At 39.2% G+C, this 23826-nt stretch overlaps 1 long non-coding RNA gene across 1 annotated transcript in view; it reads right to left on the reverse strand.

Moving 5' to 3' along the window:
- The window catches only part of LOC118017073, a 184697-nt gene that overhangs the window by 17438 nt on the left and 143433 nt on the right, over window positions 1-23826 (reverse strand). Inside the window, exon 3 of the long non-coding RNA XR_004681052.1 lies at window positions 3363-3483. This is a non-coding gene — a long non-coding RNA (uncharacterized LOC118017073). The remainder of the gene's footprint in view (window positions 1-3362; window positions 3484-23826) is intronic.

Genomic DNA, 23826 nt, shown 5'->3' on the forward strand with positions numbered 1-23826 from the left:
TCAAATGAGTGGTGTTCGAGGGCTAGCTGTATAGGGAACTGGTTATGCAGAAGCTGGAAGGCTGAAAGAGCAAAAGGAAGATGCTGAGGTGCCTCGAAACTAATGACCATAGGAAGCAGCTATTACCCTCAAGCTTGGAGGCCTTAGGGAAGAGGCACTTAACCAGAACCTTTGAGCTAGGAGGAGGGACCCTACAGATCTAGTGGTTGGGCTTCTGGGAGAAAACTCCACTCAGCAGGTGCTTGAACCCTGGAGGAGGCGCAGAGCCCAGTGGGCTCTCCCAGGGCACAGGAGGAGTAGCACAGTTGGTAAGGAGATCCCGTGTGCCCCCTACAAGGACTGCCAAGGGTCTCAGCTTGGCTGCTACTAGGCAGCTTGGTGAGAAAGGAACTCTGAGTGCTGGAAGAAGGTGGAAGTTGTAGCCAATTATTATTGTGGGCTATCATTGAAGATTGCTCACAGGAAATAGAAAAGAGGAGATAAACCCCTCCTCCTCTCCTAGCTGCTTCCAGTATTCCTCTGGTAACCCCATTGGTAGAACCTAATAGGAAGCCAATTGGCAAGGACATCTTGGAGATATAGTTTGAGTAATCCCAATGCACCAATAGAGAAGGTAGGCTTGGAGCTGAGAAATAGCTTCTGATTATTCCTTGATTTTCAGTGTGAGGTGACAATTCTGCTTTCACAGCAGGTAATGCAGTTCTTGCATGAATATAAAGTGAAGGCTGTTAAGGAAGCATTATCATACTGACTATCCTGCAAGAGCAAAGTAACACCTCCCTATCTATCGGCAGACCTAGGTCAGGCATGGTGTCTCACCTAGTTTTTCTGCCATGCTGAAACCAGAACATGAGTTTCTTACCTGATCCTCCTCTGGAAGAACTGGCCTAACATTTTCCTGGGCACTTTCCAGAAATATTTTTTGCATATATGGGAATCTTCTTTATTCACACATTTATTCAACATTTATTAAGAACCTACTCTCTGGGGGCACCTGGGCAGCTCAGTCGGTTAAGCATCTGCCTTTGGCTCAGGTCATGATCCCAGGGTCCTGGGATCAAGCCCCGCAATTGGGCTCCCTGCTCAGCAGGGAGTTTGCTTCTCCCTCTTCCTCTGCCCCTCTCCCCGCTCACTCTCTCTCTCTCAAATAATTAAAATCTTAAAAAACCTACTCTCTGTATTTGGCACAGCTCTAAATATTGGAGGCATAAGGATGAACATGACAAAATTCCTGTTCTTTTGGACCTTACATCCTAATTAGTTGAAGTGTGTGCAAGAGGGAAGGGTTGGTGATAAACCTATAGAACAATTTTTTAAAATGAGATGTTTTTAAGTAGTGCTATGTCCTATGAAGAAAATCAACCTGGGTAACTCAACACAAGTGATGGAGTTGGGGCACTGTAGCTATTACAGACTCCATTTCACAAACATGTTAGTAATATCACACAGTTCCCAGCAAAAGAGGCTGATTCCGCCAGTGAGATATGGCTACTAGCAGGTCGAAGTTCTCTCTAAAGAGGAGGGATTTGCAATAAAACCTAAAAGATGTGCAGAAGCCAGCCATGGGAAAGTCGTAAGACATTCAGACAGAAGAGATAGCAAGTACAAAGGCCCTGAGGTTGAAATAAGTCCAGCTTCTCTGAGAGCCTATCTCTCTTATCAGGGGGGAAAAGCCTGAGGGCAGTGAATGAGGAAGAGTGGCAGAATATCCCAGTACCCCCATTACTTCCTTTAGCAAAATATCTTGGAAATCAGTCTGTATCAGAACACCCCTCTTCTTAATGACTGCATGATATCCTATTGTACAGGCATAAGCATTTTACTATTGTCAGATGTTTAGATTGCCTGCATTCTTTTGTTCTTCCAAACAGTATTTGTGCTTTAATAAATATCATTGTACATAAGGTTTTGCAGTTTAGGGTGATTATATCTGTAAGAAAGCCCTAGAGATGTGTGTGCATTATAACTTTTGCTATGTTCACTTTATATTTTGGTAGGTATGTCCAAACAGACTTCTAAAAATTTTATCAATTTCCATTTCCACCAACAATAATGCCTTCACCCTCATCCATCCACTGAACCTTAAAATGTTCGGGTCTTAATCAGTCACATGAAAATGGTATCTCACTATAGTTTTAGTTTGTCTTATTTTCTTTGTTAGCGAGACCTAATTTATTTTCATGTGTTTAAAAGTCACTTGCTTTTCATGTATATGTGAATTCTCAGCTCATGTTTTTAGCCAATTTCCACTGGGTTACTAAGTTTATTTCTGTAATGACTTCACTACTGGTTGTCTCCTCCAGCCAAGCCATAGGGTTAGTGATTATGCCCATGAATGGGAAAGAGCAATGAAGATCCTTATCCTCGCTTACCACTCCCAGCCCAGTACACTATTACCTTTGCTACCAGTCAACAAATTGTTGTGGTAACTTTGGATTCTTCCCTGTACTCTGGGCTAGGAAGGTGAAACAGAATATTTCTAGTGGAGGGGTGGGGGTGGGAGCCAAGATTCTACCTCTCTATTCCCCCACCACCTCCAGGTTCTAAATCTTTGGCACAGAGCTGAGAAACATCCCCCACCTACAAGGTATTCTGAGAAAATCCAAATGTGATCACAGAGACTTCTTCCCAGTTCCATGTATTTCTCTTCCCTGACACAAATGGCAGAAGTTCTTGGTGGTAATTTGTCTCATGCTTGTACTTATGGCTGGATGAACATGTGAGAATGTTTCTATTATGCGCTCAATGTAGTTATAGCCATGAGTAATAGAATACAAATATGTTAATCAGAAGAACCAAGAAGAGTATAATATAGTATAGTACCTGTCTCAAAATCCTTCTGCATCACTCCCCTCTCCCCAGTTGACTTCCCTATTCAAACACACATACATAATTTTGTATACATAATGGAATCTATGTTTGCCATGATTTAAAAACAGTAATCAGAGAGACATTTTTCTCACCAGAAATGATTAAACAAAGATGCGTAATTCTGGAGATCAAATAATCACACATATGGAGTATTTTTCCATAGTGGAGACCCTCCCCCACCCCAGTTGATGTCATTGTAAATAAGCAGGTAGTCTCAGGTTTACCTAAATCCATTCCCATTTTCCCAAACTACAGATCGTATATGCTCTATCATATGAACTTGTGCAGAGAATCTGATAGGGATGAAAAGAACCTTTATAAAAAGGTAAAAAGTCATCTTTAGGGATTTCAAAGGCTTCCTTTAGAAATACTTTAATTTTAGGGCCTCTGCAACAAGATAGTCATGCTCTAAAATTTAGAATTACTAAGTGTTAATTATAATATAATTTACTCTTACAAGTTCTCCATTTTATTTCTTGCCTGTGTCTTACCTTTAATTAATGTTTCTCTTTGAGCTAGGAGAGCAGTAATTTTCTTGGCTGTTTTTTCACTAAGAGATTTGCTATTCTTTCCACATCTTGATCTTTAGCTTCGTAGTCTACTAAGAGAAACCTAAAAAAAAGTGTTCAGAGTCAAATACAGGGATTCTACATTCTGAAATACTGTTAAAATATTGTCAATCTCAGAACTTCCCTGAGTCAGTGCTGAACAATATTTTCTATTTCCCTCTATGACTAGCATTAATTCATTCATCCATTTGTTCATTTATATATCTATTCATCCAACAAAGTTGTTGGCTTTCTATGAAGGCATTTCATTTATAGGAGAGATGTGGGAATGAATAAGTGTAATATAAGTGGTTTATTCTATTCCAACCTCAAACTGGCCCTGTAAGTTAGTGCTATGGTCTGAATGTTTGTGTCTCCCCGCCCCTCCCACAAATTCATATGTTGAAATCCTAACCACTGAAGATGATAGAATCAGGAAGTCAGGCCTTTGGGAAGTAGTTAGTTCACAAGGATGAAACCTCATGAATAGGACTGGTGACTTATAAAAGGGGCTCCAGAGAGCTCTTTAGCTCCTTCTTCCAGGTGAGAACACAATGAGAAGTCTGTGACATGGAAGAAGGACCTCATCTGACCATACTGGCACCATGATCTTGGACTTCCAGCCTTCAGAACTGTGATAAATAAATTTCTGTTATTTATCAGCCACCCAGTCTGTGGTATTTTGTTGTGGCTTAGTCTTGAATAGACTAAGACAATTAAGTAAGACATATGTTGTTACTCTTACTTGATAGATAAAGAAATGGAGGGTTATATGATGATTAAGTAAATTGTCCAGGGCCCTACAAATAATAAGTGTAGGACCAAAATACAAACCTAATTTTATAATTTCAAATCTGCATCTTTCTCATTGCCATGCCACATGGTGCAAATGTCCTTCCTTCAGAAGTTTCTGGAGGCAGAACTGCTGATATGGCTCCCTTACTGACCCTTGCCTTCTGTGTCATGAATCATGAAATATGTTCAGAAACAAATTCACTAAATAGACTAATATTATATTCCCTTTATCTATTAATAACAGAAAGACAAACTCATACTATACCCCAAAGTTTTCTATAGCTATGCTTCAGCAATAGCAACTTTAAAATCCAATTAAGTCCCATGCATGGAGGAATCAGACTCGTCCCTCAAAGCAAAGTAACACACATCTTCCCAATGATGTTATCTCTACCACACATTTTCCTTTCTTGCAACAACCCAAATTATCATGGCGTTCCATGCAGAGCCAAATTTTAATATACAGCAAGCCAAGTTGTGATAAGCTTGAGAAAGAGATAAAGCTAGGTGTGTATCACTGGCATAACAATACAAGCTGACTACTTAGGAATGATTTACCCAAAGGCAGAACTTAAAACATGGTAGAGAGGCCAGGCCTGGGTAAGGAGAAACACACACAGTTACAGTAATTGTAAACAAATAACATAAGGATTGGAGGGACTTCACACTGTACCTTCTGACTTCTGGGGTGATATAGGATATGATCTAGAACTAGACAAAAAGAGACTTCCACATCCTGGATGTCATTGGTCACATTACTCCAGCTAGACCACTGAGACTCAATTTTGGGACTTTCGTTAGGACCACCGGGGGAAAAAAAAATCCCTCCTTTTTATTCCTCCCTTATTCCTTCTTTCCTCCCTCCCTCCCCCCACTCCCTCCCTGCCTCCCTTCCTTTCTTGATTTGAAGCTGGGAGTATTTAAGGCTCTATAGAGTTTGTAAGGTCCACAGCACTGAAAACACCTAAGAGTTAATCCAATACAGAGAAAATCTGAGTAAAGGAATGGAGGAAAACTGAATCCCAATATTGTGTCAAACCCTGGACCCGGCCATGCCTGAAGTGAGAGCTACATACTACCTAGATAATTAAGTCAATAATTCCTTTTGTTGTTCTCTCTCTCTTGCTCTATTTCTTTTTACAGCACTTTGATGTGTGTTCCTGTCACTTACTTGATAGATAAAGAAGCTACTAAGAGTTCTAATTCAGGAAAACAGCAATCAACTTTTTTTCCAGTGATTTTGTATATCTTTGTCCAAAAATTATAGGTTATTAGGGACAGTGACCATTTAGCCCCATAAATCCTTAGCTGTGCCGTCCACAAGATTCAACCTTGCCCCTTTCTTTGGTTTTTAGTGAACAACTGAAATATGTTTTGAGGAAACTATAGCCTAGAATGATTTAAAATTTTATTTCTTTTTTTTTTTTAAGATTTTATTTATTTATTTCACAGAGAGAGACACAGCGAGAGAGGGAACACAAGCAGGGGGAGTGGGAGAGGGAGAAGCAGGCTTCCCGCAGAGCAGGGAGCCCGATGCAGGGCTCCATCCCAGGATCCTGGGATCATGACCTGAGCCGAAGGCAGATGCTTAACGACTGAGCCACCCAGGCACCCCTAAAATTTTATTTCTTAATGAAAAGTAAATTCTATTATGAAATCCTGAGACCAGAAACAGTTAAATGCTTGCAAAGTTAATGGCATTTTCGGTTGCTGTAATAAAGTGCAATCCTTTATTTTAAAGATCACAGCCATTTAAAATGATCCAATAAACATGGTGCACTGACTTCATCACAACACTCTAGTCTCTTCCTCATAATCTCTTTCATCCTGCTTGTTTCCCTTGAAAAAACACTTTGGGTTTCAGGGAGATTTCATGAGTAAGTAGTTCTGTTTTGCATGGTTTACTTAATATTTAGAGCTGGAAAGAGAAGCATTGTTCCTAAAAGTAAAGGTCTGAAATCCCCAGGGTAGAAACACTTTCTTTTTTTTTTTTTTTTAATGTTTTATTTATTCATGAGAGTCAGAGAGAGAGAGAGAGAGGCAGAGGGAGAAGCAGGCTCCCCACCTAGCAGGGAGCCCGATGCGGGACTCAATCCCAGGACCCCAGGATCACGACCTGAGCCGAAGGCAGACGCTTAACCATCTGAGCCACCCAGGCGCCCCTAGAAACACTTTCTAATTGGCTTTTCTTTTGCTCTTTATTCATTCACTCATTACTTCCTTCAACAGCAAGAACAAGAGAATTTTTCAGGAGCTGCAGACTCAATACACACAGCTTAGCAAGACATGTTCTCACTGTCTATAGGCAGAGAGGGCTGAGCAAGCCAAATATTAGAGGGCTTTTTGTTTTCCTTACTCTAAAAGTCTCAGTGATATTTTTAATGTTTTCATTTGAAAACTCCTAGCCCCCAAATGATAGACTGAATTTTGGGCAAGCAGTTTAAAGCAGAAACTAGTTTGCAAGTTAAAAACAGTTTACCCCTGAACAGTATGAGGGTTAAGGGCACCCATCCCCCACACAGTTGAAAAATCCTCAGAAATTTTGACTCCCCCAAAACTTAACTACTTAATAATCTACTGTTGAGAGGAAGCTTTATCAATAATATAAACAGTTGATTAACACATATTTTTATGTTATATGTATTATATACTGTCTTCTTATAATAAAGTAAGCTAGACAAAAGAAAAAGTTAGATAATCATATTAGAAAAATCATAAGGAAGAGAAAATACATTTACTGTGCTGTACTGTATTTTCCAAAAAAAATCCACATATAAGTGGACCTGCACAGTTCAAACCTGTGCTGTTCAAGGGACAACTGTATATTGATTTATCTGGTTTGGGTGACATATAAACATATATCTAATATTGCCCTGATGGGTAGGCTAAGTTTTAAAATAAAATAAAAAAACACTTTAATATTTTTTTAAAGTAAATGTGTTACCTATGGTAAATGCTAAAAGAGGTAGTAAGAAAACCACTTGTTAGGCACTAATGTGCTAAGTACTTTTATAAGTTTTTTCAATTAATATTCAGAACATTCTGTGAGTTTGGCACAGTTATCCCAAGGAACCATCCTGTTCTCTTGCTGCCCGCAGGCAGGCCCCATCCTCTGAGGCAGTTGTGAGGGCCGGGAGGGCCCTCTAGGAGGCCTGCATGTTCCAGACTCCTACAAGCAGGCACCAGGAAGGTGGGCACCCCCCACTTCCCAAGGTCCAGGACTCCTGATTTCTGGGGTTTCCTCCCGAGCAGCAGTGTGATTAGACTAGGTGGCAAAATGTAGATGTGCAACTACCTGATCTATTACTTACCTCTGCCTCTCACCAAACTCAGCCCTAAGAAGCCTCAGGTCATTAGTACCAGTTGCTCTCCCAGGGCTCAAGAACATGGTAACCTTTCCTGCATCATCATATTTTCCATCTTGACATATATCTTTGTGTATGACCTCATTCCCTTCCAAACTCTCTCCCAGATAATTCTTAGGGCAAAATGAATACAATTATAAGGAATCGTTTTCCTTGTAATGTTATCATGTTAAAGCATAGATCCTATTGTCAGGAGAGCTGATGTAGAGTATAATTATGTACTTTTGACCAAGACCTTTATTTCTATCTGGCCATAGACCCACTTTGCTCCTGAGATTTCCCATTGTGTGGTTAAAAGAATGCTGATCATATCATAGTTCTGCCTCATTCTTTTCTTGTCTTTGTCTCTCTCTGTGTTGATCTATGCAGTTCCTCTCCTTTAGTAGATAAACTGCTATTTCTACTAGTTAGCCCTAGTTATCTTCCTATACTACAGATGACTCCTCTGAGCTCTCTCAATAATTCTCATTTTACAAATGAAGACAATGACATTCAGAGAAGTTAGTTACATTGCAAGTAACACTAGGGCAAAGATTTGAATTTAAAACTATTTGATTCCAAAGCCCATATGCTTTACTTCATACTCTATGGCTCCTCTCACGATTGCATCATTTGTGATTGACTTAGAAAATTAAATTGTAAGGGAATGGACTTTTGGATTATTTAACATGAATTATCCCCTATGGCCAATTATCCTGCTTTTGAACATTTTCAACAACATATAAATAAAATGTACATGTTCATACATTATAATATTTTTCATTATTATTATTTCACTTACAGACATCCAAAATTGATTTATTTTCTCCCCAGATTTTTAGTAAGAATCAATCATTTCATATAGTCTTGCAATTTTTAAGAAAATTATGCTGTTTTTACAAAAATCTTGTGGAAGATATTTTCCAGAGGAGAAAAATGAAGTGGTAAATAATATACAAGGTTAACTTCAGTTTCTTCAAAATAACTTCTGCCCTTGGTTCAATTTGTATAATCTTATTGGTGTTGGTATGTGTAAATACAACTATTGATGAAGTTCCTATGCCAGGTTCAAAGTGGCCAATAATTAGAGTTAGCACTACAAGTTGAGAATATTTCCTATGTTATCTACATTTTGAAGTTTCGCTTATGGTTTATTTTCTGCAAAGTTCTTCTTACTTTGATGGACAGGATTTTATTTTATTTGAGGGATTTTAGGATAATCTAATCTTATAAATGATTATTATTTTGTACCATATAAAAGAATATATCCTTGAACTTCTGTTTCTTTTAGGTGAAAGTTATTGCTAAAGTAGTTCTCAAGTTCTCAAAGTCAATAAACAGGATGTGTATCAATGTTAGTTATTGTCAATTATCTCCACCAAGTCTTGTTTTATTTCTAATTTATGCAGTTAATCAGACTGACCTGCTGGCAAACCAAACTGTGGAAGAACGTAGTTCTATTCATTCACTTACTACTCATTCATCCAAATGATCTGAGCACCTACTATGGTTTGGGCACCATGCTGGATCCTGAGAATAAAATAGCACACACGACAAAGTCTCTGCCCTCATGGAGTCCAGTTAGGAAGACAGATGACAAGCTAGTAAGCAAATATCTCACCCACTGCTTCCCACCTTGGAGTTGTAGAGGAGAACTTGAGAAGCAAAAACTGGTGAAAATAAAAGCTAAAAGTCCAAGAATCTAAACTGTCAGGGTCTGATTAGTTCGTGCTTCAAAAATATGGCCTTTGACACATATTACTGAATCTTGGCCTTAGCCCTTTTGATGTTTCATCAAAATAGCATTGTCTACTTTGCCTTGCCCAACAGAGTGGCAAACCTGACCCAGTTAAGATCAAGAAGCAGGCAAAATCGGCATTATGTATTTATTTGCTCATTCCAACAAACATGTTTCAGTTTTGTGAAACCCTTTTGGAAGGCAAGGGTTGTTGTAAATATTAGAAATTGTGCAGAGAAGGACTTCTGCTTCGGAGCAGTATAGTACTAATAACAGTAGGTCAATATTCTTACTCGAACAAATGGAAAATATTACAAAAATCATTTTCAGAAGTATCGGAGAGAGGTGAAAGCAATGAAGGCTAAGTGAATCAAATGTCTGGAGAGAGAGAGTGAGCTGAGGTGATCTGATGATAACCAGCTGTTTTTCTCCTATGGCATTGGTCAGTTTGGGGAATGCACTGATGCTTGGGCTTGAGCAAGGCAGAGAGGCTCTGCAGGAAGAAGAGCAACCAGTAAAGCTTCTGGTAATCTTGGGGAGCACTAAAAACTTGAGAAGCCTCAACTGTATGCCTGGTTCTCCCCAGAGTATGGGAATCTCCCACAGTCTCCCAGAGCTTAGAAAATAAATTCTCAGCAGGTAAGAGGTTTATCTCAAACACATGGCCAGTCTCCTGCTGAAGACATTTGTCAAATATTGAACTTGCATGTGACAGGCAAACAACAAGTAAGCTGAAAACTTCTGAAAAGCAGAAATATATCTCCTGCAGCCTTTCAGTACTGAAGAGGCCCAAAACCACCATGCCTCCAGTGAAAAGCCTGGGATAGCCTGGTGCCAGACCTGTGATTAAACCAGAAGTAGATTGAATCTTACTAAAATGTTACCCCAGTCTACTTCCTGATTGGATATATGTGATTAGGCCCCATTCTCTGCCTAATAGAGGCATATTAGTCTGCGTGGGATGCCATGACAAAGTACTGTAGACTGACTGGGTAGTTTATATAAACAAAAATTTATTTCTCACAGATCCAGAGGCTGAGAGTACAAGATCCAGCTTCTGGCCAATTCGATTTCTGGTGAGAATTTTCTTCCTGGCTTGCTGGTGATCTCCTTCCCACTGTGCCCTTATATGGCCTTTCCTTAGTACATGAGATCACGGGGAGAAGGGGGAGGGTTCTTTCTTATAAGGGCACTAATCCTTTCAGATTAAGGCCCCACTTTTGGACCTCATTTAATCTTGATTACTTTCTTAGAGACCCCAATTCTAAATACAATCACATTGGGAGTTACACTTCAGTATATGAATTTTGGGAGGACACAGTTCATCCATAGCAGGAGTAGAAGGAGAAAATTTTTCTTGTGGAATATAATAATATCTGGAACATCTATGGGTCTTTTATACACAGTATCCTATCTATAATCAAGAGTTACTACACGTGCGAAGAGGCAAGGTCATATGACCAATAATCAAGAGGGAAAAAAACAACAGAAGCAAATACACAGATGATCCACATAATTGAAGTTAGCAGATAAGAACTTCAAAACCACAATAACTGGGGACTTCTGGGTGGCTGAAAATACTGACAGCTGCCTAACTACTTTCCTCCTGATATTTTTTCCTCAAATGATTCCAAACAATAAGATAGGATATGTAAATCAACATAAAACAATATTCTCAGCATAACCTGAAGACAGAGAATGCCAAAACTTTAAAATGACTGTGACTAGAAAGAGAAAAGTCACCACATCCCAGTGCATGATCTCTCATTCTCTGGCTCAACCCCTACACTGTCACAAGGCTGAGTGAGCAAAAGCAGACTGAGAAATGCTCCAGGAAATCCAAAAAAGGAAAACTAGCAAGAGGGCTTAAGGTTCATCAGAAACTGCCATCAAAGAGACAAAGTTCGCCCTCTATATGATAATATGGTAACAGTGTCCAGACAGAGCATAACATGGACTTAGGGAAAGGACTTCAGAGTATGTGTGATTAGAAGGATCAAGAGTTACTAAAAGGGTATCATTCAAAACATATTGTTTAAGGGGGAAAAAAAAGAAAAAGGAAAGGGGAAGCACCCTGTAATTGGGTTGTGAAGGCAAAAAGAAGCAAATGGTGAAAAACTGAGCATCCTGCAAGATTGAGGAGAAATGCAACACTGAAGGACTTACAGCTCTTCCTCTAACTACTAAAACAAATCATCAGAATAACTTCTAAAGTATATGGACCTTGCTATATAGCTAGAAGATACAGCCATTAAGTGAGGAATCTTATAAATCACCTCAATACCATAAAAAATGAAAAGAAATATCATCAAATTCATACAGAGCCATTGCACAAAATGAGGTAAATTTTTACATATACCAACTGAGTAAGAACCCACCTCCCACGAAAAGCAGAAGAAATTTTAAAGTCAACACTCCAAACAGAATCATATATACTCACTCAAGCATTCGAAGATATAAGAAAACCATTTAAGTCAGAAATTCAAACATGAAGAACAGAAAAGGATGAGAATTGGAAGAAATAGAGAGTTGACTGAATTCAGGAAGGAAATGGATGAAAAAGACAAAAATATCCAAAAACTAAAAATGATACATTATAAAGTGGCCAAGGGAGAAGAGACTCACATAAAAATTTAATAGGCATAGAAGACAGGAAAATAAATAAGAGAATAAAGTAAAAAGAAAGTAAAAATGGTCAGATAGAAAGTAATGGGCATGGAAGGAAGGCAAATGACAGCACAAAAAAAGAGAACTACAAAACCAATATCCTCTTAGTGATGATACAAAATACTAAATAAATATTAGTGAGCAGAATCTAATACCACATTAAAAAATATGCCATGAGCATATAGAATTTATCCTAAGAATGCAAGGTTTTTTCAATTTTAAGAAATCTATTAGTATATGATACAAAGAAATTTAAAAATCACATGGTCATTTTCATTGATACTGAAAAAAACGTATTTTGAAATAAAAAACCCATTCACAATAAAAACACTCAAAAATAGGAAGTAAGGAATACTCTCTCAACAGGATCAAGTTTGTATGTGTGTGTACAGAGGGAAAGGAGAGAGAGAGAGTATACACCTTTCATATAAGAAAATAGGGAATATGAGAAACTATACATGCCTCTTCTAATTTCTGCAAAAAAAAAGGAAGTATAATTCTAATGTTAAAGAAACTGGTTACCTCTGAGGAGGTGCAGTGTGGAAAGGGAGTAGAAAGAATGGAGAACTGATACTTCCGCAAGTAGACCTTCATGTATAACATGAGGTTATAACATGAGACCTCAGCATAACATGAGGCCAACATCCAGGTTTTCTCCAGGTTTGGACATGGGAGGCCAGCAGAGATACCATATTCATTCCTTTTGTGATTTTACATACCAACTATATTTCTTCATTTATAAAACAGCATGTAGTTCACTGGCTAGATTTTTTAACCTTAAAATAACTAATACCCCATTTAGAGCAATGGTTAAAAACAAAATCAATGTTAAGTACCAGATGAATACTTTTATTTCTAATCTGTCAATTATGAGTTTATAACTATTCTTTTTTGACAACTACCATGCACTTTTCACCGCTCTGGATAATCCAACAAATTCTTAGCAGGCTGACTTTGTATGGGGGTTAATGCAGGTTCCCCAGCCTCTCTGAGTACTAACTGCTCTTAATTACATTCAGTTTGTGATGAGGTAATGGGAGAAGGAGGAGGGGAAGATGGGGAACTCCTCTACCCTACATTTCATCTTTTGTCTGGGCCAAGCAGTTGCTCAGTTCAGGAGCCTTCTCTTTTCATTTGCCACGGCTTCCATTTTGCATTATTTGCTACAAGGACACGTGACCACCATAAGTCCTATGTCCTGATTATTCTGGTGTAACTCTATTTAAATTTTTTGGTTTTAATTTAAGCTTCTAATGTTACTTAGCCTTGTTTCCTTGGTATAAGCAAATGAATTAGAGCTGAATTCGAATTGTGACACTTGCTTACAGACTTCAGTTTAGTTTTGTTGACTGTTTCCTTTGCTGTGCAGAAGCTTTTTATCTTGATGAAGTCCCAAAAGTGCATTTTTCCTTTTGCTTCCTTTGCCTTTAGAGAAGTGTCTTGAAAGAAGTTACTGTGGCCAATGTCGAAGAGGTACTGCCTATGTTCTCTAGGATTTTGATGGATTCCTGTCTCACATTTAGGTGTTTCATCCATTTTGAGTTTATCTTTGTGTATGGTGTAAGAGAATGGTCCAGTCTCATTCTTCTGCATGTGGCTGTCCAATTTTCCCAGCACCATTTACTGAAGAGACTGTCTTTTTTCCATTGGATATTCTTTCCTGATTTGTCAAAGATTAGTTGACCATAGAGTTGAGAGTCCATTTCTGGGATCGCTATATTGTTGCATTGATTTATGTGTCTGTTTTTGTGCTAATACCATGCTGTCTTGATGATTATAACTTTGTAATAGAGCTGGTAATGCCTGCGGACAGACATTGCGATGTCCGCAGGTTTAGTTTTCTTTTTCAACATTCCCTGGTGATTCAGGGTCTTTTCTGGTTCCATACAAACTTTAGGATTGTTTGTTCCAGCTCTGTGAAAAATTCCAGTGGTGTTTTGATAGGGATGGCATTGAAAGTGTAGATTGCTCTGGGCAGCATAGACATTTTAATAATGTTTATTCTTCCAATCCATGAGCATGGAATATTTTTCCATCCCTTTGTATCTTCTTCAATTTCTTTCATAAGTGTTCTATAGTTTCTAAAGTATAGATCCTTTACCTCTTTTGTTAGGCTTATTCCGAGGTATCTTATGGTTTTTGGTGCTATTGTAAATGGAATTAATTCCTTAATTTCTCTTTCTTCAGTTACATTGTTAGTGTATAGAAATGCAACTGATTTCTGTGCATTGATTTTGTATCCTGCCATGTTGCTGAATTGCTGTATGAGTTCTAGTAATTTGGAGGTGGATTCTTTTGAGTTTTCCACACAAAGTATCATGTCATCTGCAAAGAGGGAGAGTTTGATTTCTTCTTTGCCAATTTGAATGGCTTTTATTCTTTTTGTTATCTGATAGCTGAGGCTAGGACTTCTAGTCCTCTGCTGAACAATAATGGTGAGAGTGGGCATCCTTGTCATATTCCTGACCTTAAGGAAAAAGCTCTCAGTTTTCCCCCATTGAGAATGATATTCGCTGTGGGCTTTTCATAGATGGCTTTTATGATATTGAGGTATGTTCCCTCTATCCCTATACTCTGAAGAGATTTCATAAGGAAAGGATGCTGTATTTTGTCAAATGCTTTTTCTGCATCAATTGAGAGGATCATGGTTCTTGTCTTTTCTTTTATTAATGTGCTCTATCATGTTGATTGATTTCCAAATGTTGAACCACCCTTGCAGCCCAGGAATAAATCCCACCTGATCATGGTGAATAATCCTTTTAAAGTACTCTTGGATCCTACTGGCAAGGATCTTGTTGAGTATTTTGGCATCCATGTTCATCAGGGATATTGGTCTATAATTCTCCTTGTTGATGGGGTCTTTGATTTTGGGATCAGGGTAATGCTGGCCTCATAGAACGAGTTTGGAAGTTTTCCTTCCATTTCTATTTTTTGGAACAGCTTCAATAGAATAGGTATGATTTCGGGGCACCTGGGTGGCTCAGTCATTAAGCGTCTGCTTTTGGCTCAGGTCATGATCCCAGGGTCCTGGGGTCGAGCCCCGCATCGGGCACCCTGCTCAGCGGAGAGCCTGCTTCTCCCTCTACCTCTCCCTCTGCCTGCCTCTCTGCCTACTTGTGCTCTCTGTCAAAAAAAAGAAAAAAGAATAGGTATGATTTCTTCTTTAAATGTTTGGTAGAATTCTCCTGGGAAGCCCTGGACTCTTGTTTTTTGTTTTTGTTTTTGTTTTTTTAAAGATTTTATTTATTTATTTGAGAGAGAGAATGAAAGAGAGTACAAGAGGGGGGAGGGTCAGAGGGAGAAGCGGACTCCCCACTGAGCAGGGAGCCCGATGTGGGACTAGATCCTGGGACTCCAGGATCATGACCTGAGCCAAAGGCAGTCGCTTAACCAACTGAGCCACCCAGGCGCCCCTGGACTCTTGTTTTTTGGGAGGTTTTTGATGACTGCTTCAATTTCCTTACTGGTTATTGGTCTGTTCAGATTGTCTATTTCTTCCTGTTTCAGTCTTGGTAGTGTGTAAGTTTCCAGGAATGCATCCATTTCTTCCAGATTGCTTAATTTTTTGGCAAATAGTTGCTGTTAATAATTTCTAATAATTGTTTCTATTTCCTTGGTATTAGTTGTGATCTCTCCCCTTTCATTCACGATTTTATTAATTTGGGTCCTTTCTCTTTTCTTTTGGATAAGTCTGGCCAGAGGTTTATCGGTCTTATTAATTCTTTCAAAGAATCAGCTTCTAGTTTCATTGATCTGTTCTACTGTTTTTCTGGTTTCTAATTCACTGATTTCTGCTCTAATATTTATTATTTCTCTTCTCCTGCTTGGTTTAGGCTTTATTTGCTGTTCTTTCTCCAGGTCCTTTAGGTATAAGGTTAGCTTGTGCTTTTGGGATTTTTCTAAGTTTTTTTAAAACTTTATTTATTTATTTATTTATTTATTTATTTATTTATTTATTTATTTATTTATTTTATTATGTTATGTTAGTCACCATACAATACATCATTAGTTTTTGATGTAGTGATCCACGATTCATTGTTTTCATATAATACCCAGTGCTCCACGCAGTACGTGCCCTCCTTAATACCCACCACTGGGCTAACCCATCCCGCCACCCCCCTCCCCTCTAAAACCCTCAGATTGTTTCTCAGAGTCCATAGTCTCTCATGGTTCGTCTACCCCTCCGATTTCCCCCCCACTTCATTTTTCCCTTACTTCTCCTAATGTCTTCCATGCTATTCCTTACGTTCCACAAATAAGTGAAACCATATGATAATTGACTTTCTCTGCTTGATTTATTTCACTTAACATAATCTCCTCCAGTCCATCCATGTTGATGTAAAAGTTGGGTATTCATCCCTTTTGATGGCTGAGTAATATTCCATTGTATATATGGACCATATCTTCTTTATCCATTAGTCTGTTAAAGGGTATCTCAGCTCTTTCCATAGTTTGGCTATTGCAGACATTGCTGCTATGAACATTGGGGTGCATATGGCCCTTCTTTTCACTACATCTGTGTCTTTGGGGGTAAATACCCAGTAGGGCAATTGCTGGGTCATAGGATAGCTCTATTTTTAATTTTTTGAGGAACCTCCACACTGTACCAGCTTGCATTCCCACCAACAGTGTAAGAGGGTTCTCCTTTCTCCACAACCTCTCCAACATTTGTTGTTTCTTGCCTTGTCAATTTTTGCCATTCTAACTGGTGTAAGGTGGTATCTCAATGTGGTTTTGATTTGAATTTCCCTGATGGCTAAGGAGATGAACATTTTCTCATATGTCTGTTAGCCATTTGTATGTCTTCTTCAGAGAAGTGTCTGTTCATGTCTTCTGCCCATTTTTTGACTTGATTATTTGTATTTTGGGTGTTGAGTTTGAGAAGTTCTTTACAGATCTTGGATACCAGCCCTTTATCTGTAGTGTCATTTACAAATATCTTCTCCCATTCTGTGGGTAGCCTCTTTGTTTTGTTGACTGTTTCCTTTGCTGTGCAGAAGCTTTTTATCTTGATAAAGTCCAAAAGTTCATTTTTGCTTTTGTTTCACTAGCCTTTGGAGATGTATCTTGAAAGAAGTTGCTGTGGCCGATGCCAAAGAGGTTACTGCCTATGTTCTTCTCTAGGATTTTGATGGATTCCTGTCTCACATTGAGGTCCTTCAACCATTTTGAGTTTATCTTTGTGTATGGTGTTAGAGAATGGTCGAGTTTCATTCTTCTGCATGTGGCTGTCCAATTTTCCCAGCCCATTTATTGAAGAGACTGTCTTTTTTCTATTGCATATTTTTTCCTGCTTTGTCGAAGATTATTTGACCATAGAGTTGAGAGTCCATATCTGGGTTCTCTATTCTGTTCCATTGGTCTATATGTCTATTTTTGTGCCAGTACCATGCTGTCTTGGTGATTATGGCTTTGTAATATAGCTTGAAATCGGGCAACGTGATGCCCCCAGCTTTGTTTTTCTTTTTCAACATTTCCTTGGCGATTTGTGGTCTTTTCTGATTCCATACAAATTTTAGGATTGTTTGTTCCAGCACTTTGAAAAATGTCATTGGAATTTTGATTGGGATGGCACTGAAGGTATAGATCGCTCTGGGTAGCATAGACATTTTAACAATGTTTATTCTTCCGATACATGAACATGGAATGTTTTTCCATCTTTTTGTGTCTTCTTCAATTTCTTTCATGAGTGTTCTGCAGTTCCTAGAGTATAGGTCCTTTACCTCTTTGGTTAGATTTATTCTGAGGTATCTTATGGTTTTTGGTGCTATTGTAAATGGAATCATTTCTCTAATTTCTCTTTCTACAGTTGCATTGTTAGTGTATAAGAAAGCAACTGATTTCTGTGCATTGATTTTGTATCCTGCCACATTACTGAATTACTGTCTGAGTTTAGTAATTTGGGGGTGGAGTCTTTTGGGTTTTCCACATAAAGTATCACATCATCTGCAAAGAGGGAGTTTGACTTCTTCTTTGCCAATTTGAATACCTTTTATTTCTTTTTGTTGTCTGATTGCTGTTGCTAGGACTTCTAGTACTATGTTGAACAATAGTGGTGAGAGTGGGCATCCTCGATGTGTTCCTGAGCTTAAGGAAAAGGCTCTTAGGTTTTCCCCATTAAGGATGATATTCGCTGTGGGTTTTTCATAGATGGATTTTATGGACTTGGGGAATGTTCCCTCTATCCCTATACTCTGAAGAGTTTTCATCAGGAAAGGCTGCTGTATTTTGTCAAATGCTTTTTCTGCATCAATTGAGAGGACCATATGGTTCTTCTCCCTCCTCTTATTAATGTGTTCTATCACATTGATTGATTTGCGAATGTTGAGCCACCCTTGCATCCCGGGGATAAACCCTGCTTGGTCATGGTGGATAATCCTTTTAACATATTGCTGGATCCTATTAGCTAGGATTTTGTTGAGGATTTTGGAATCCATATTCATCAGGGATATTAGTCTGAAATTCTCATTTTTGATGGGGTCTTTGCCTGGTTTGGGGATTAAGATGATGCTGGCCTCATAGAATGAGTCTGGAAGCTTTCTTTCTGTTTCTATTTTTTGAAACAGCTTCAGGAGAATAGGTATTATTTCTTTAAATGGTAGAATTCCTCAGGGAATCCATCAGGCCCTGGACTCTTGTTTTTTGGGAAGTTTTTGATCACTGCTTCAATCTCATTACTGGTTATTGGCCTATTCAGATTGTTAATTACTTCCTGTTTCAGTCTTGGCAGTTCATAGGTTTCCTGGAAGGCATCCATTTCATCTGGATTGCTCAGTTTCGTGGCATATAGTTGTTGATAATAATTTCTAATAATTGTTTCTATTTCCTTGGTGTTAGTCATGATCTCTCCCCTTTCATTCATAATTTTATTAATTTGGATCCTTTCTCTTTTCTTTTGGATAAGTCTGGCCAGTGGTTTATGGATCTTATTAATTCTTTCAAAGAACCAACTTCTAGTTTCGTTGATCTGATCTACTGTGTTTCTGGTTTCCAATTCATTGATCTCTGCTCTAATCTTAATTATTTCTCTTCTAATGTGTGGCATTGTTGTTTTTTTAGTTCTTTAAGGTGTAGAGTTGGTGAATTTGGGATTTTTCTATTTTTTTGAGTGAGGCTTGGATGCTTATGTATTTCCCCCTTAGGACCACCTTTGCAGTATCCCATAGGTTTTGGACCGATGTGTTTTCATTCTCATTGGTTTCCCTGAATTGTTTAAGTTCTTTGATTTCCTGGTTGACCCAAACATTCTTGAGCAGAGTGGTCTTTAGCTTCCAAGTGTTTGAATTTCTTCCAAATTTTTTCTTGTGATTGAGTTCCAGTTTTAAAGCATTATGGCCTGAGAATATGCAGGGAATAATCTCAGTCTTTTGGTATTGGCTGAGACCTGATTTGTGACCCAGTATGTGGTCTATTCTGGAGAAAGTGTCATGTGCGCTCAAAGAAGAATGTGTATTCTCTTGTTTTAGGGTGAAATGTTCTGTATATATCTATGAGGTCCATCCGGTCCAGTGTGTCATTCAAAGCTCTTGTTTCTTTGTTGGTTTTCTGCTTAGATGATCCGTCTATTGCTGAGAGTGAAGTATTGAGGTCTCCTACTATTAACATATTGTTATCAATATGTCTCTTTATTTTGGTTAACAGCTGGTTTATGTCGTTGGCTGCTCCCATGTTGGGGGCATAGATATTTACAATTGTTAGATCTTCTTGTTGGATAGACCCTTTAAGAATGATATAGTGTCCTCTGTGTCTCTAACTACAGTCTTTAGTTTAAAATCTAATTAGTCTGATGTAAGAATTGCTACCCCAGCTTTCTTTTGAGGTCTTTTGGCATGGAAGATGGATCTCCATCCCTTCACCTTCAATCTGGATGTATCTTTAGGCTCAAAATGAGTCTCTTGTAGACAGCATATGGATGGGTCCTGCTTTTTATCCAATCTGCAACCCTGTGCCATTTTATGGGAGCATTTAGGCCATTCATGTTGAGAGGGATTTTTGAAAGATATAAATTTATTGTCATCATGTTGCCTGTGAAGTCCTTGTTTCTATAGATTGTCTCTGTAAATTTCTGTTCTATATCACTCTTGGGGTCTTTCTCCTTTTATAGAACCCCCCTTAATATTTCTTGCAGGGCCGGCTTAGTGGTCACATATTCTTTCATTTCTGCCAGTCTTGGAAGCTCTGCATCTCTCCATCCATTCTAAATGACGGCCTTGCTGGGTAAAGTATTCTTGGCTGCATGCTCTTCTTATTTAGTACCCTGAATATGTCTTGCCAGGCCCTTCTGGCTTGCCAGGTCTCTGTGGATAGGTCTGACGTTATTCTGATGTTCCTCCCTCTGTTTGTAAGGAGTCTCTTCCGCCTAACTGCCCTTAAGATGGTTTCCTTGGTTCTAAGATTTGCGAATTTTACTATTACATGCCGGGGCTTTGGCCTGTTTTCCTTGATCTTGGGAGGGGTCCTCTCTGCCTCTAGGACATGAATGCTTGTTTCATTCCCCAGATTAGGGAAGTTCTCAGCTATGATTTGCTCAAATAAATCTTCTAGTCCTCTCTCTCCACCCCCTCAGGGATTCCAATAATTCTGACGTTGGAACATTTCATGGTGTCACTTATTTCTGTGATTCTATTTTCATGGATTCTGAGTTGTTTTTCCCTGACCTCCTTTTTTCCCTTTTTATCTATTAAGTGGTCTTCCAGGTCACTAATTCCTTCTTCTGCCTTGCTTACCCTAGATGTTAGATCATCTAGATTAGATTGGATCTCATTGATAGCATTTTTAAGTTCTGCCAATTCAGCTTTCATTTCTGCCCTTAGAGACTCTATGTTGCCATTAATCGATTTCTCCATTCTAGCTATTGTCTTCACAATTGCTAGCCTGAATTCCATCTCTGACGTCTTGGTTACATCTGAATCCATTTGTAAATCTGTGGCATAAGTCTTAATCTCTGAGTCTTTCCTATTTTGGGGGTTCCTCCACCTAGTCATTCTGTTGAGGGGTGGTTGAGGGAATGTATAGAGTCCAAATTATTGACCACAACCTAAGCAAGATGCACCTGTTTTCTAGGGACCTTAGGGTTGCTGGCCTCTTGTTTTCTCAGGCTGTCTTCTGGGGGAGGGGCTTGCCGCTCTGTTACTCAGGCAACTCTGTTTGGGCAGAGTTGCCCTGCCCCCTGTGGGGGGGATGCGCTCAGTGAAAACCAGTTTTTGGGGGCTTTTGTTCTCTGGCGGCTTTCCCTCGTGGCTTTCCATGTCTCTTCTGAGAGTCAGAGCAGAAGAGACGGTTCCAACCCTCTGCCTCAGAGCAGAGAGATTGCAGTCTGTTCCTCAGTGAGCTCTCCCGGCCACACTCTCTCCATTTTTGTCTGTCCTGCTATAAACTGCAGCATCCGGGGTTGTGCGCCCCTCCGCAGTGCTCCCAATCCTCACCTCCAGGTCGGGGCACATCTCTTCCCTTTGTGATTCTAAAACCGCCAGCTGCCCCCAGTTTGCATGCGCAGCCTCGCCACTCCGGTTTCCATCTGGGTGGTTGTCCTAAAGTCCTTTCCCTGCAGCTACCAGTCTGCAAGTCTGTGTCCTGTCCCCAGCGCGGGAGGCTATCACTCACCGGCAGTGTAGGATCCCATCGGCCAGGCTCCCTCCCCCTGCCATTTATTCTCCGATATCTGCCCATGGAATCACGGCTCCCCACTTCGTACCTTGAAATCAACCGCCTGCAATATTCTGTTTGTAGAGATCCAGATCTATCTTCTTGCATATCTGGCTGATTTTGTGGGTGTTCAGAGTGGTCTGGTAGATATCCAGCTCAATTCCTGGGAACTGTTGGAATAGGGTCCCCTACTCCTCCACCATCTTTTCCCCCCTCTCCAGATTTTTCTAAGTTTTTGAGAGAGGCTTGGATGCCTATGTATTTCCCTTTTAGGACTGCCTTTGCAGTATCCCATAGGTTTTGAACTGATGTGTTTTCATTCTCATTAGTTTCAATGAATTGTTTAAGTTCTTTGATTTCCTGGTTGACCCAAACATTCTTAAGCAAAGGTGTCTTTAGCTTCCAAGTGTTGAATTTCTTCCAAATTTTTTCTTGTGATTAAGTTCCAGTTTTAAAGCATTATGGTCTGAGTATATGAAGGGAATAATCTCAATCTGTTGGTATTGATTGAGACCTGATTTGTGACCCAGTATGTGGTCTATTCTGGAGAAAGTTTCATGTGTGCTCGAGAAGAATGAGTATTCTGTTGTTTTTGGATGGAATGTTCTGTATATATCTACAAAGCCCATCTGGTCCAATGTGTCATTCAAAGCTCTTGTTTCTTTGTTGATCTTCTGCTTAGATGATCTGTCCATTGCTGTTAGTGGAGTGTTGAAGTCTCCTACTATAAATGTATTATTATCAATATGTTTCTTTATTTTGGTTATTAATTGGTTTATATAATTGGCTGCTCCCATGTTGGAGGCATAGATATTTACAATTGTTAGATCTTGTTGGATACACCCTTTAAGTATGATATAGTGTTCCTCTACATCTGTTACTACAGTCTTTGGTTTAAAATCTAATTTGTCTGATATGAGGATTGCTACCCCAGCTTTTGTTTGAGGTCCACTAGTGTGGTAAATAGTTCTCCATCCCCTCACTTTCAATCTGGAGGTGTCTTTAGGTTCAAAATGAATCTCTTGTAGACAGCACATGGATGGGTCCTGCTTTTTTATCCAATCTGGAAACCCTGTGTCTTTTCATGGGAGCATTCAGCCCATTTACATTCAGAGTAACTATTGAAGGATATGAATTTAGTGCCATTGTATTGTCTGCAAAGTCCCTGTTTCTGTAGATTTTCTCTGTCTTTCTGATCTATGTGACTCTTGGGGTCTCTCTTCACTTACAGAATCCCCATTAATATTTCTTACAGGGCTGGCTTGGTGGTCACATATTCTTTCAGTTTCTGCCTGTCCTGGGAGCTCTTTATCTCTCCATCCATTCTAAATGACAGCCTTGCTTTATAAAGTGTTCTTGTCTGCATGTTATTCTCATTTAGTACCATGAATATGTCTTACCAGCCCTTTCTGGTTTGCCAGGTTTCTGTGGACAGGTCTGATGTTATTCTGATGTTCCTCCCTCCATATGTAAGGAATCCCTCTCCCTAGCTACTCTTAGGATAGTTTCTTTGGTTGTAAAATTTGCAAGCTTCATTATGATATATCAGGGTGTTGATCTATTTTTATTGATTTTGGGAGGGGTCCTCTCTGCCTCTTGGACTCGAATGCTTTTTTCCTTCCCCAGATTAGGGAAGTTCTCAGCTATGATTTGCTCAAATATACCTTCTAGCTCTCTCTCTCTCTCCACCCCCTCAGGGTTCCCAATAATTCTGACATTGGAATGTTTCATGGTGTTATTAATCTCTCCAATCCTTTTTCATGTGCTACTAGCTGCCTATCTCTGTATTCCTCAACTTCCTTCCTTTCCATCAGCTTATCTTCTAGATCACTGATTCTCTCTTCTGCCTCATTTACTCTGACTGTTAGAGTATCCAGTTTAGACTGCATCTCATTCATAGCATTTTTTAGTTTGGCCTGATTAGATCTCATTTCTGCCCTTAGAGTTTCTATATTATCACTAATACTTTTTTCAAGCTTAGCTATTGACTTTATGATTGCTATCCTGAATCTATCTCTGACATCTTGCTTATATCCATATCCATTAGTTCTGTGGCAGAGGACATTGTCTTTGGTTCTTTTCTTTGTTGAGAGTTCCTCCTTCTAGTCATTCTGTTGAGGGATGGTTGAGTGAGTGAGCAGAGTCCAAAATAGCAACCACAACTCAAGCAAGATAAACCCTAGCAAAATCTGGAGTGGTCAGAAGCCACCACTGAAAA

Source organism: Mirounga leonina, unplaced genomic scaffold (assembly GCF_011800145.1).
Source record: "Mirounga leonina isolate KUSES-001 unplaced genomic scaffold, KU_Mleo_1.0 Mir_168, whole genome shotgun sequence".
Lineage (NCBI taxonomy): Eukaryota > Metazoa > Chordata > Mammalia > Carnivora > Phocidae > Mirounga > Mirounga leonina.